The sequence below is a fragment of the Drosophila albomicans genome, chromosome 3, assembly GCF_009650485.2.
Source record: "Drosophila albomicans strain 15112-1751.03 chromosome 3, ASM965048v2, whole genome shotgun sequence".
NCBI lineage: Eukaryota > Metazoa > Arthropoda > Insecta > Diptera > Drosophilidae > Drosophila > Drosophila albomicans.
Window position 1 is genome coordinate 18,307,343 of NC_047629.2, and position 12,523 is coordinate 18,319,865.

The 12,523-nt window shown below is 33.1% G+C and overlaps 1 protein-coding gene across 8 annotated transcripts in view; it reads left to right on the forward strand.

Moving 5' to 3' along the window:
- The window catches only part of LOC117568181 (uncharacterized), a 62,757-nt gene that overhangs the window by 23,864 nt on the left and 26,370 nt on the right, over positions 1-12,523 (forward strand). The gene's annotated exons all lie outside the window — the stretch shown is intronic.

Here is a 12,523-nt window from a genome sequence, read left to right on the forward strand (position 1 = left end):
TTATTGTAAATTGATTACTCTTTGGTATTATCGTAGTAGTATACATTTGAATATTAGAATAAACTTGAATATTTATAATAAAATATACTAATACTAATTCATTTTACAATCTACAATATCGAATCGTCTTTTTTTAAATGGTAAACAAAAAAGACGACCAGTTCTGGCTGAGTGATGATAGAGTTCATATTATATGTGAGCTCATCACACAATAATTTATATACTGAAACGCATGATTTTTAAAAAAATATATAATTACTAAAAATGCTTTATGTTAAAAATATATTTAATATATACAATGACATCATATGGTTTCTTAAAGAATTTGCAAGCATCTATGTAAAAAGAATAAAGGAAGGCATGCCAGCCATTTTCACGTTTGAAGAGTCCCACTTGTGGCTAAAATGTAGAAAAACTTCTGATGTGATATCTATCAAAGTTAACGTTTATAAGGTTTCTAGTGCTACAGCCTTTATCTCGCATTGGCTGAAGTTACAATTCAGAGTTTTAAATTTTCCTATAGAATGAGAGAGATTATATATTATATAAGTTTTTGTATGCAAATATACATAACTTACCATAAGCAAAAATACGCTTATGCAATAAGCGAAAAACTATCCATTCTGGGCGAGTTTTGTATTATATCTGCGGTTGCATAACTTTTTCAATTTTGATATATGCAATATTTTAATGGGATTTTCATGAGGTTATAAAAAGCTTTCCATTGCCATTAGACATTAGACATTACTCTACCACTATATAAATTTGTTGATAAAGGAAGACAAAATAGGTCAAGCTGTTGCAAATTTTTATTGGTCTGAAATTAGAACATTGATTTCCCAGCAACATTCATTAAGCACCTGAAAATTGATTGAATTACCGATGTCTTGCAATGAAATTGATTGCTTATTTGTTGATTGTTAATAAAAACTATTGTTTTTAATTCAGTATGAAATGTCGGTTGGTCCAATAGCGTGTTGATCCAATTAAAAATTTAAAAAATAATTATTATAATTGTAAAATATATGAATTTTTAATTTGATCAATTAATTATTAATTATAAAAAATTGCAAATGTAGAGAGCTTTTTCATTAGTGTAAATTTAAAGTAGTCAAATAATATCGGATAATGTTAAAAGAGTGTTTACAATTTTGCACCGTGAATTTTTAATAAGCATGAATTGCAAAATATTTGAATATAGTTATAAGCAGTCTTTGAAATAGATGCATTGATATCAGCAATTATTTTTAAATATGTTATTTGATTGAATGACGATTTATTGTTAATTTATTAACCTAATAACGTAATAAAACCTTATTTCGATGCAGCAAAAATATATAAAATCAATTTAGAAATCTTTTCAAATTATTCCCTGCTACATTTAAATAGGCTTCACGATTGTAGGTTGCTAATAATTATATTCCTCAGTAGATAATCATCATTGTTTCGATTCATTGGAGCCAAACTAAAATAATCACAAATTATAATATGCAGGAAATAATTTAATGTCTTCATTAAAAATTTGTTGAGGAAACAAACCAATTTCTACATTTACTCTATATTTTTTTTTGGGGATTACAAATAAATTTTACTTTAACCCATCGATAATATTAATAACCTTATACTAACCAATTATTCACAATATTCACTTACTACACTTCATTCTTATAATCGTAAAAATCAAATGAGAAGAAAAATGATGCTTTTAAAGTTTTGTTTATATGAATAGAAAATTTTGCGCCATACTCTCCATTAGGAATGGGAAAACGAGATCGAATGTTGTCCACGTCGAGATCAAAGCTCTTAACGCTTATCGTAGAGTTAGCCTTGAATATGAAAATAATTTAAAAGCTATCTATGGAAAGCTAGCAATCATATAAGTTATGTATGTACATACCATGTAGGGACATGTGTGATTAAGATTCGTATAGGGTTTCAGATATCCGAAAGCTAGAATAGCAATTATGTTATATGGTTTCCTTATAAACCTGCAAGAATCTATGCTGAAAGAATAGAGAAAGGGATGCCAGCCAGTCTCCCGCTTGAAGAAGCCAACTTGAGCCTGAGTTTTTAAAGAACTGTGTAAGTGGTTAAAATATTAGTTTTGTTATCAATAAAATACCTCAGAATTATCCCTGATAGTTTGATAAAGGTTATATTCGATGTTTATGAGGTTTTTGGTTCTGCTGACAGCCTTTATCTCGCATTTACTGAAGTTACCTAAATCCGGGTCATAGCATTGACAATTCAGGCTCTTAAATTTAGCTTGTACCTAAGGAATAAGTGTTGATAATAAAACTGTAGATGTGAATATGCAGAGCTTACCATAAGCAGAAGTACGCTTATCCAGAGCAGCAAGCGAAAAACTTTATCCATTTTGGGCGAGTTCTGTTTTAAATCTGAGGTTCCATATAACATTTATAGCTTTTTATATATGTATGCAATATTTAAATAGGGTTTTAATGAGATTATAAAAAGTTTTTCATATTCATTAATGACTCTAGTCTATCTCTATATGAGTTTGTTGATAAGAGAAGACCAAATTGATCATCACAAATTTTTATAGCAATATAATTAGAACATAGATATTTTAGTAAAGTTCAATCGCAATAGTCTTATTTTTATAAAACAAAGTATTAATAATTCTAAAAGTATTTTTTTTTTTGCGAAATCACGTTCGCGGCATAAACATTCGAGGAATGCCACACATATAGTGAAAAACTTCCAACACTGAAAGGTTTTGTTTCAAAATGAAAGGAAATATAGTCGCTCTTGATTTGTGCCAAACATAATAAACAATAATGTAGTACGTAAAATTAAATATTATTATTGGGTTTGAAATTTGATCAGTTAATAATGAAATGTTTGGAACTTGGATTAGAATTTCCCAATGATTCAAATTTATTAAATTTTTTTTTTCGTAAAGTAATATCGATGTTAGTATTGCTGTTTGATTACTCTTTGGTATTATTGTAGTATTATTTTTGTAAAGCACTTCTTTTAGAATTCTCTTAGAATAATTTTGAATGTTAATAATAAAATATACTAATTCATTTTACAAATTACAAAATCAAATCATCTATTTTCAAATGGTAAACATAATTTTATAATATATAATAGTTAGGCAGTTCTGGTTGAGTAATGATAGAGAGTTGTGAGCTCATCACACAATAATTTATATACAGAAAAACATGATTTGTAAAAAATATATAATTACTAAAATTGCTTTATGTTAAAAATATATTTCATAAACTAACGAGCTTTTTCATACATAGAACGAGTACAGCGAGAAACTTCTCCCTTGACTGAATTAAATTTTGAGAAAAATGCAAAACAGAAAGAAATGTAATGACTTTATTGCATTTAGTATAATAAAAACTATATTCCTAATTCATATACATATGTAAGGACTGCAAAGTGGTTGATTAATTTTAAACATCCATAAAGTTCATTGATCCTTGTAATCGAAATAATAAATAGATCCATTCACAGTTGCCTTCAAACTTTTGTTTACAAACACGGATAGTCTTAATGCGTATTCTCCATTGGGAATGGGAAAACGAGATCGAAATTCATCCATATCCAATTGAAAGTCCTTAGCAATTAAGGATGTGCCAGCCTTGAAATAATCAGTAAATTTATATGTTGTCTAAGTATAGATGGTAGTAGACATATAAGTATATACATACCTCATAAGGGCAGGTGTGATTAATATTCGTATAGGGTTTTATATACTCGAAGGCTATTATCGCAATAACATGATACTTTTTCTTAAAAAATTTGCATACATCTATGTTGAAAGAGTAAAGATAGGGATGCCAGCCATTTTCACGTTTAAAAAAACCAACTTCAACCTGAAATGTAGAAAAAATTTCTGGTGTGATTACTTGATCCTAGCTTTATAATCCGTAAAGAATATACCATAGCATTTCTGAGAGTTTGATATATATCAAAGTTAACGTTTATAATATTTTTGGTTCTACTGACAGCCTTTATCTCGCATTTAGTGAAGTTACCTATTTCTAGGTCGTAAAGCTGACAATTCAGACTTTTAAATTTCCCTCGTGCCTATAGAATGAAAATGATAATAATGATATATGGGCAATTCTCTGATGTCGAATGCGACATTTGTACGCATTCAAACTGAAAAAAAACATGTGCCAAGACATTATTTTAATTTTGTAAAAATTGAAACTTATAGCTCTCAGTTAGCACTATAATTGGTGCTAAGATGGATTTTGGGCAATTATTCGTTTTCAAGAAAATTGCAAAAATGTTGCGCATTCGCACGCGACAAAAACAGAAGTTACTTTTTCAAAAACCAGTTCAAGCACTAATTTCAGCGAAACGTGATGAAAGATTTTAATGCAATTAATTTTAATGTATTATGCATATATTTATCTAAATAGTGTATTTGGTTTGACTTAAAAATATTAAGTTGTTTTTTTTTAAATTAAATTTTAATCACTGTCGCACGCGACATGTCGCACGCGACATTTTTTCCATCATACTTTTTATGCTGTTTTTTTTTACTTTTTAAGTTCATTTGAAGAGCATATGAAGCATTTTCATAGTTTTTTAATATATTCAATATATATATTTTTATTTTCAACTGAAATTTCATACTTTAAAAAATAACTTTAATAAAGGTAAACAAAACGTAATATATTCATATCATGTACATTAGAAACATTATTACCTATCTTAAATTACATCAATAATGTCAAAACATTTTTTTTTATGAATATACTGTTCTAGTAGATTTCGTTTGTTGGCCATTTCAGCCAAACAAATTCATTTGGTTTATACCCGGTATACTGTGCACATTCATTCTATCATTGTTTATAATGACAAAGTCTCAATTGGCGCTTATGACATTAAATTTATATTGTTTTTTGCACATAAAAAGAGTATGCATCATCTACATTAAAAAAAAAAAATAATTTAACGAAAAAAAAAAAAAATTTTTTTTTGCCATGTCGCACGCGACAAACTTTCAAAAATTCTTAAAAATTAAGTTGTGCTTATATTCATCCAAATTTTATTTTATTATATTTGGTAACAAAATATGTGTTTGGACACAATTTTGCATGCTCAATGGACAAAAACTTTAGATGCACTCATAACAAATGCTGTTTTTCACTGTCGCACGCGACAAAAATAGAAGCTGATTAGCTGAAAAGAAATTTACCGTTATTAGCTATTGCATCATTTCTTTTATATATTTTGTATATTCCTTGGATATTAAACAAGATATTAAACTAAGGGTATCAATGCATACTGACTCCCTTTAAGGAAATGAATCAAAACAAAACTTGCAGTAGAAATGTTCAAAACAGAATTTTTGCTCATGTTCGACTTTGCATTGAAATTTTTCAAAATGTGTTATGAGTAAATGGAAAAATCGTTTATATTAGTTAAATGTAATATTTTCCCTATAAACAAATGTGAAGAAAACATGCTTTTATAGAGTTTGAATTTTTTGGCGCCGGTTGCACTTTCTAGAGAATTGCCCATATATATATTTATATATATACAAGAATGTATGAAAATATACAGAACTTACCATAAGCAAAAATACGCTTATGCAAAGCAGTATGCGAAAAACTTTATCCATTCTGGGCTAGATTTGTATTATATCTGGGTTGCATATAACTTTTTCAATTTGGTTATATGCACTATTTTAATGGGTTTTTAATGAGATTATAAAAAGTTTTGACTAGCCATTAGTGACAGTAGTTTACCACTATATAAATTTGTTGATAAGAGAAGACAAAATAGATCAAGTTGTCGATCGGCACAAATTTTTTATTGGACTAAAATGAGAATATTGATTTCTCAGCGACGTTCATTAGGCACTGGCATTAGTGTAATTTTTATATCACTTATCAATTCAACGATCACATGAATGTTGATTGAATTACAGATGTCTAGTAATGAAATTGATTGATTGTTTTTTGATTGATTTTTGGCTGTTGACCACTAAACAATTGTTTTTAATCCAAGATTTATTAATGGCTTGTGTCATTAGTCATTTCAAAGTTTTTAATGCTAACAATGTGTACCACATGTCGTATGTTCAATATATGTTTAATAAGTGGTTAGCGAATAATGAAAGGCATTTTTTTTAATATAACTTCGGTAGAAAACATAAAATTGAGAATTTGAAAAAGAAGTATTATAATTGTAAAATATAAAAATTTTAATTTTGATCATTAAATGATTAATTTTTAATAAGTGCATGAATTGCAAAATATTTGAATAAGTTTGAAATAGATGCATTGATATCAGCAATTATTTTTAAATATGTTATTTTGTTGAATGATGATTGAGTGCAGATGTAAATTTATCACTTGTTAATTTAATAATCGAGTAACGTATTACTTATAAATCTATTCAAATTATTCCCTGCTATATTGAAGTTAGGATTGCAGGTTGCTCAAAATTATATTCCTTAATAGATAATCATCATTGTTTCGCTTCGCTGGAGCCAAACTTAAATAATCACAAAATATAATATGCAGGAAATAATTCAATGGGTTTATTGAAAATTGTTTGAATAAACAAACCAATTTATAGGCTCTATATTTTTTTAGGGATTACAAATAAATTTTACTTTAACTCATCGATAATATTAATACTCCTTAACTAACCATTAATACTGTTCAATCACACTTCATTCTTAAAATCGTAAAAATAAAATGAGCCGAAAATTGACAAAACTTTAGTTTTGTTTACAAGAATGGAAAATCTTAAGCCATACTCTCCATTGGGAATGGGAAAACGAGATCGAAGGTTATCCAAGTCTAGATCAAAGCTTTTAATGCTTATCGAAGAGTTAGCCTTGAATATGAAAACAATTAAAAAGTTATCTATGAAAAGCTACCAATGAATATGTATATACTTACCATATAAGGGCAGGTGCGATTAAGATTCGCATAGGGTTTCAGATATGCGAAAGCTAGGATAGCAATTATATTATATGGTTTCCTTAAAAATCTGCAATTATCTACGCTGAAAGAATAAAGAAATGGATGCCAGCCAGTCTCCCGCTTGAAGAAGCCAACTTGAGACTGCGTTTTTAAAGAACTGTGAAAATGGTTAAAATTTTAGTTTAGCGATCAATAAAATACCTCAGAATTACCCCTGATAGTTTGAAAAAGGTCATATTCAATGTTCATAAGGTTTTTGGTTCTGCTGACAGCCTTTATCTCGCATTTACTGAAGTTGCCTATTTTCGGGTCGTAGCTTTGACAATTCAGAGTCTTAAATTTAGCTCGTACCTAAAGAATAAGTATTGAAGATAGGTATATATGTAGATGTAAATATAACATACCATAAGCAGAAATAAGCTTATCCAAAGCAGCAAGCGAAAAACTTTATCCATTCTAGGTGAGTTTTGTGTTATAACTGGGGTTGCATAGTTTCTCAATTTCGAGCACTACATTATGGATTTGTTTTATGATATTCGATTAAATTGTCCATGCATAATAATTTCGACCTTTGTACACTACAAAATTGATTTAGTTGGTAAACGAAATATACAAATTTATCAATTTGCCAATCATCATAAAATTTTAATGGCCCAAAATTGAAAAATTGATTTATCAGCAATGGGTATTAGCGTAATAAGTATTTGAATCTTAATGGCATTAGTGTAATTTTTATATTACTATATTAATTCAGAAATAGTGGTAAAATGTTTTACATTTAATCTTGCGAAGAAACTGATTTTGATTGATTTAATTAAATAATTTTTGTATAATTTAGTACATGTTTGTGGTGCAATTATTTCGCTTATAATCGAAATGAGCTCATATTTAGATTGATATTGATATCAAATGTGGGTTAAGCTGGCAACTTTGTACCACATGTCGTATGTGCAAAATATGCGTGGCATATTTGCGCGTTGGCGTCGCGTGCATTTGATTAAAAAATTCCATGTTGCAAGTGTCGTGGCAGGTGTGCAACTATCGTTCGCCACTCGCTGCTCTTCTTGTCTTTAGGTTCGTGGTTGGGTTGGATGGCCTTATGTAGGAGCATGCCGGGCATTGCTGTGCACCGCCACGTGCCCGGCATCCGCTGAATTGTTTTTTGGGGTAGGACCCACGAGCTTCGCGTCTCCACGTTTTAGGCGCGCGTTCAGTGCGCAAGTCCTGATTTCGGCTCCTCTAACGGCCGGAACATCCCCTAACTGCTGTCACACTTTTGTTGTGCAATAGAAATAGCAAGCTGTCTCTGTGTGTGTGAGAGGGAGTGTGAGTGTGCGAGGGAGTGTGTGTGTGTGTAGGTGCTGTCGACCAACCCACACAGTGCCTGGCATTAAGACGGAATTAGGCTAATTGTGGCAGGCAGTTGAAACATAACGTATACGCTCCGTATGCCGGCAGTCGTTGACGTCGCCTAACTTGAGGACAGCGACTGAGCACCACCCCATGTTTACAGGCATTCGAACACTCACACTTGAACGCACACTCACACCCTTACACACTCACACTACTGCATTCTGATTTACATTCACACTCACATCCATCATCGTTGTCTCATGCGCTGTTGGCAACTCGCTCGCACTTGCTGCTGGTTACGTGACAGCCAACCGACGAATCCTGGCTGAATACACAGTGCCAAACCCGAAGCGAAGTTCGTGTTTTTTACCGAGCCAGAGCCGAGTCGGGCGAGTGACGACAAGGACGCTGGCTGGGCTTGCCTCTGGCTTCACGGTGTGTTTCAGTTTTCAGACCTTGGGCAAACGTGTCGGACGTTCCTCGTTGAATCGTTGCCGTCGCCTCGATTACGTTACGTCTTACGTGTTTCTGTAACGTTACGCTACGCTGTGCTGTGCCGTGCCGTGTGGCGCGTGGGCGCTTCTGCAACTGCCAGCAATATGCCAATATTTGTTGTCAATATCAACAGCAATAGCATTAAACTGCGTTACAACTCTGACTCTGACTCTGGCTCAGATCAGGCAGCAGCAACTCCTGCTTAACTCAGCAACAAGGTTCTTCCTCTCGTTCCATTCCTGTTTATTGAATTGCCGTTTTTCCTCCGTTTGTTTATGTAATTTGTTTACGTTAAATGTTGTGTTTTTTTTATACTTCATTTTGTTTACCTGTAACTTCCACCTCTCGTTGTGTTTGTTTCGTTGTTGTGTCAATGTTGTCAATCATCTGTAATTGGTGTATTCAGCTTATTTCCTTAAAACCAAAACCAAACCATTTACTTAATACTCAACTCTTGATGTCACTCTAGTAATAATACCCTTGATGTTGTTTCTGTTCATGTTATCGATGTGCAACTTATATAAGTTATTGACATTTCAACTAACCATATAAATATAGTTTATATATATTCTATGTGTCTAACTAATTGTTGTTCGTGTTGTTTAGAGAATGAGATAGATCTTCTCAGCTGCTCATACAAACCATTTAATTTATAGACTGTTTTTACGCTGAGCAGATCTTTTTTACAATAATATACTTTACACTTTCCTTATCACATTACAAGTGTAAAACATGAGAGAAAAACTGTGTCAAATGTGCGAAATGAATACAAGTTAATTACGCTTGAAAACTGGCAATTTTGTTATATTTAAATACTTTTTTTATGTACACTTATCTATACATTGTGCATTGAGGAAAGAAAGAAAGTCGATCGAAAAAATAATACTCTTGTTGCCTATACTTCAAATTGTGTTAACATAGTTTCTGCTAAGAGATAATTACTTAAAGAAATATAAAATTTGAGCTCTAACAGTTGAATAAATCTTATTATTTATAGAAATTAGAATACTGTTGCTGCTTAGATTTAAAATGGAGTTGTGTGTGCTAAGAAAAATTTCTTAATTAAATGAAATATTACCAATAATTTGTTTCCCATACAACTGTGTAAAAATACACATTGTATAATATTTTAATAAGAGACCGTATTCTAATATTTGTTAAGTTTATTAAAGTGATTTTGATTTAAAAAAAAAAAAACTAATATAAAAATCATTTTTGTGTTTATAGAGTTACGAAAAACGAGTCAGTCTTAATAAAAATGATTAAAATCAATCATCATTCCGCGATTTTTAAAATCAAATCTTCTATGTTTACAGACTCTGATTTGAATAGAACTAATTTCGTTATTTAATAACAGAAACTCTACCATATATAATCAAAATGTTCTAATATCCTAAACAAGTGTATTCTAACTGACCCCAAGTGTGTCCAGCAGAGATCAAATAATTAGCTTAAAGTTGTGCTACATCTTCCGTTTTTTGTTTAATCTCAAGTTTAGTTTTATCTGACAGTTTTAGATAAAAACAAACAGCTTGTAAGTTGATAAATTTCAACAGAAATTCAGACAACTGAATGTGAATTGAACTGCGGTTCAAGGCCGAAATCTAGAGAGAATATCATCATCATGCACAAGATTTGTTGATCGACCTCATGTAAGACAAATATGTACAAAGCTTATTATGTATTTATGATGTTAAGACTGAAGATAAAACGTAACTTTTGTGAATTCCCAGACCATAAATGTTTTGAAATTTTGAGCTAATTCCAACAACTGACATTGTAACGTGAGCGCTAAAGTCTGAAAAAAATGTTAAACGAGAACAATATGAAATTTGAAATGAAAATTGTGTTGACACACGACTCGTGTGTCAAGAGATAAGGCATGGATAAGGACTTATCAGAGCGCCGTAGAGTGACATTATCAAACTCGACTAAGCCTAAAATCTACCATACTTCCCTCCTCTATTAATATATTGCTGAGAAAAAATATTTAAATTCGTAATTGTAGCTAAAGCTAATTTGAACTTGTACGAGGAAATACATAAGCGAAACTCGGAAATTAGTTCCCGAACACATTGCAACGCGAAAAGACGTTGCTCGACGGAGCAATAAAAAAAGAAAAGAATTCAAAAGTGAACAATAATTTGGAGCGTGTTACGAATTTATCAAGTGTGTTAATCGAAAGTGAAGTGTACTCGAATCTATGGCCGGCTATCGTGCCCTGCCCCTGGCACCCGTCTCGGCCAGCAGCATGGCAACAACGGCCGCTGTGCAGCCAAGTGGCGGACATCCGGGCCCAACGATGGCGTATGCTCATCATCATCAGTCGATGACGGCGATGTCGAATAATGGTATTATCTATCAATCGGCGGTGCACGCCTCCATACACAGTTTGAATACAGTACAAAGCCAGCATCGCTCATCCACCGCCACGCATCATCACATTCTAGCCACGGCAACCGCCACGGCGGCAGCAACCGTAACAGCAGCAGCAGCAGCCACAGCGGCAGCAGCGGTGGCCGTGGCGTTGCCCACGCCAGCAGCAACAGCTGGAGCACTGCAGCCGACGGCAACTGCAGCCAGTTATGGGCAGCAGCAGCACATGCAACAGCAGCAGCAACAACAGCAGCAACAGTTGCAGCTGCAGCCAACGCATCATCAGCAACAACAACAGCAGCAGCAGCAATTGATGCTGCATCAACAACACTCACAGCAGCAACAGCAGCATCAGCATCAACAGCAACAGCAACTGCTGCCACATCAGCAACAGCAGCAACAGCAACATCACCTGCAGCAGCATCAGCAACAGCAGCAACACTTGACGCCCGCGCTGCACCACCACCACCATCATCATCACCACCACCAGCAGCTGTCGCTGCATCAGAACCACCTGTATTTCAATGGCCTGGGCCATCACCATCATCATCATCATCGGCAGATCTTTAGCCATCTGCAGAGCGCATTGTTGCCGCTCAGTGTCAGTAAGTATGCATGTGCCGCCTTCGAGGGCGTGGCAATCACCAACCAACTAATAGAACTGGCAAACTAACGAACAACAATCTAAAAAAAGAAGTTTGTAATCTCAGAAATGTATTTATATTGATGTTGCATGTTTGTCTAGCTAGCCAAAAAATAATTCTATCTTTGTGTCTTAATTTAATTCAAGTTTATCGATGTTGTGCGATAGCTTTAAGTTGTGTTGTTTCACACAAATTGCATACTAATACTCGTACGTTGTCTACTTGGGCAACTTCATTTTCATTTTATAAACATTTCATTAAATTTTATTTCATATCTTCCTGGGCAATAATTCGCACGCCATTCCACAAAACGCGTGCGGAGCGTCGCGCATATGTTGCCTGCTCCGTCGCGTCGCTTATTGTTTGTTTTTGTTTTTGTTGTTGGTTTATGCTCCACAAAGGACATTCACATATATGTGTCCTTAACGAGTGCGAGCCTAAACCTAAACTACAAACAATTGAAACAAAAGGCCCCACAACAGAAGACACAAAACGCAAAGTCGAAGCCAAAGCCTTCGCCAGGTGATTGTTGTCTTTCTGGCTGTGTGTGTGTGTGTGTGTGTGTGTGTGCAAGTGCGTGTGTGTTTGTTGTGTGTGCGATTTTATGTCGCTAACAATGCAAAATATGCCCAACATTTGTGTTTTTTCTGCCGTTTGGTTTAGTTTTTGTGCGCCTGCAACTGTGTGTGGCATGCCCCCGATTGTCCGCCCTCGTCTCATTTA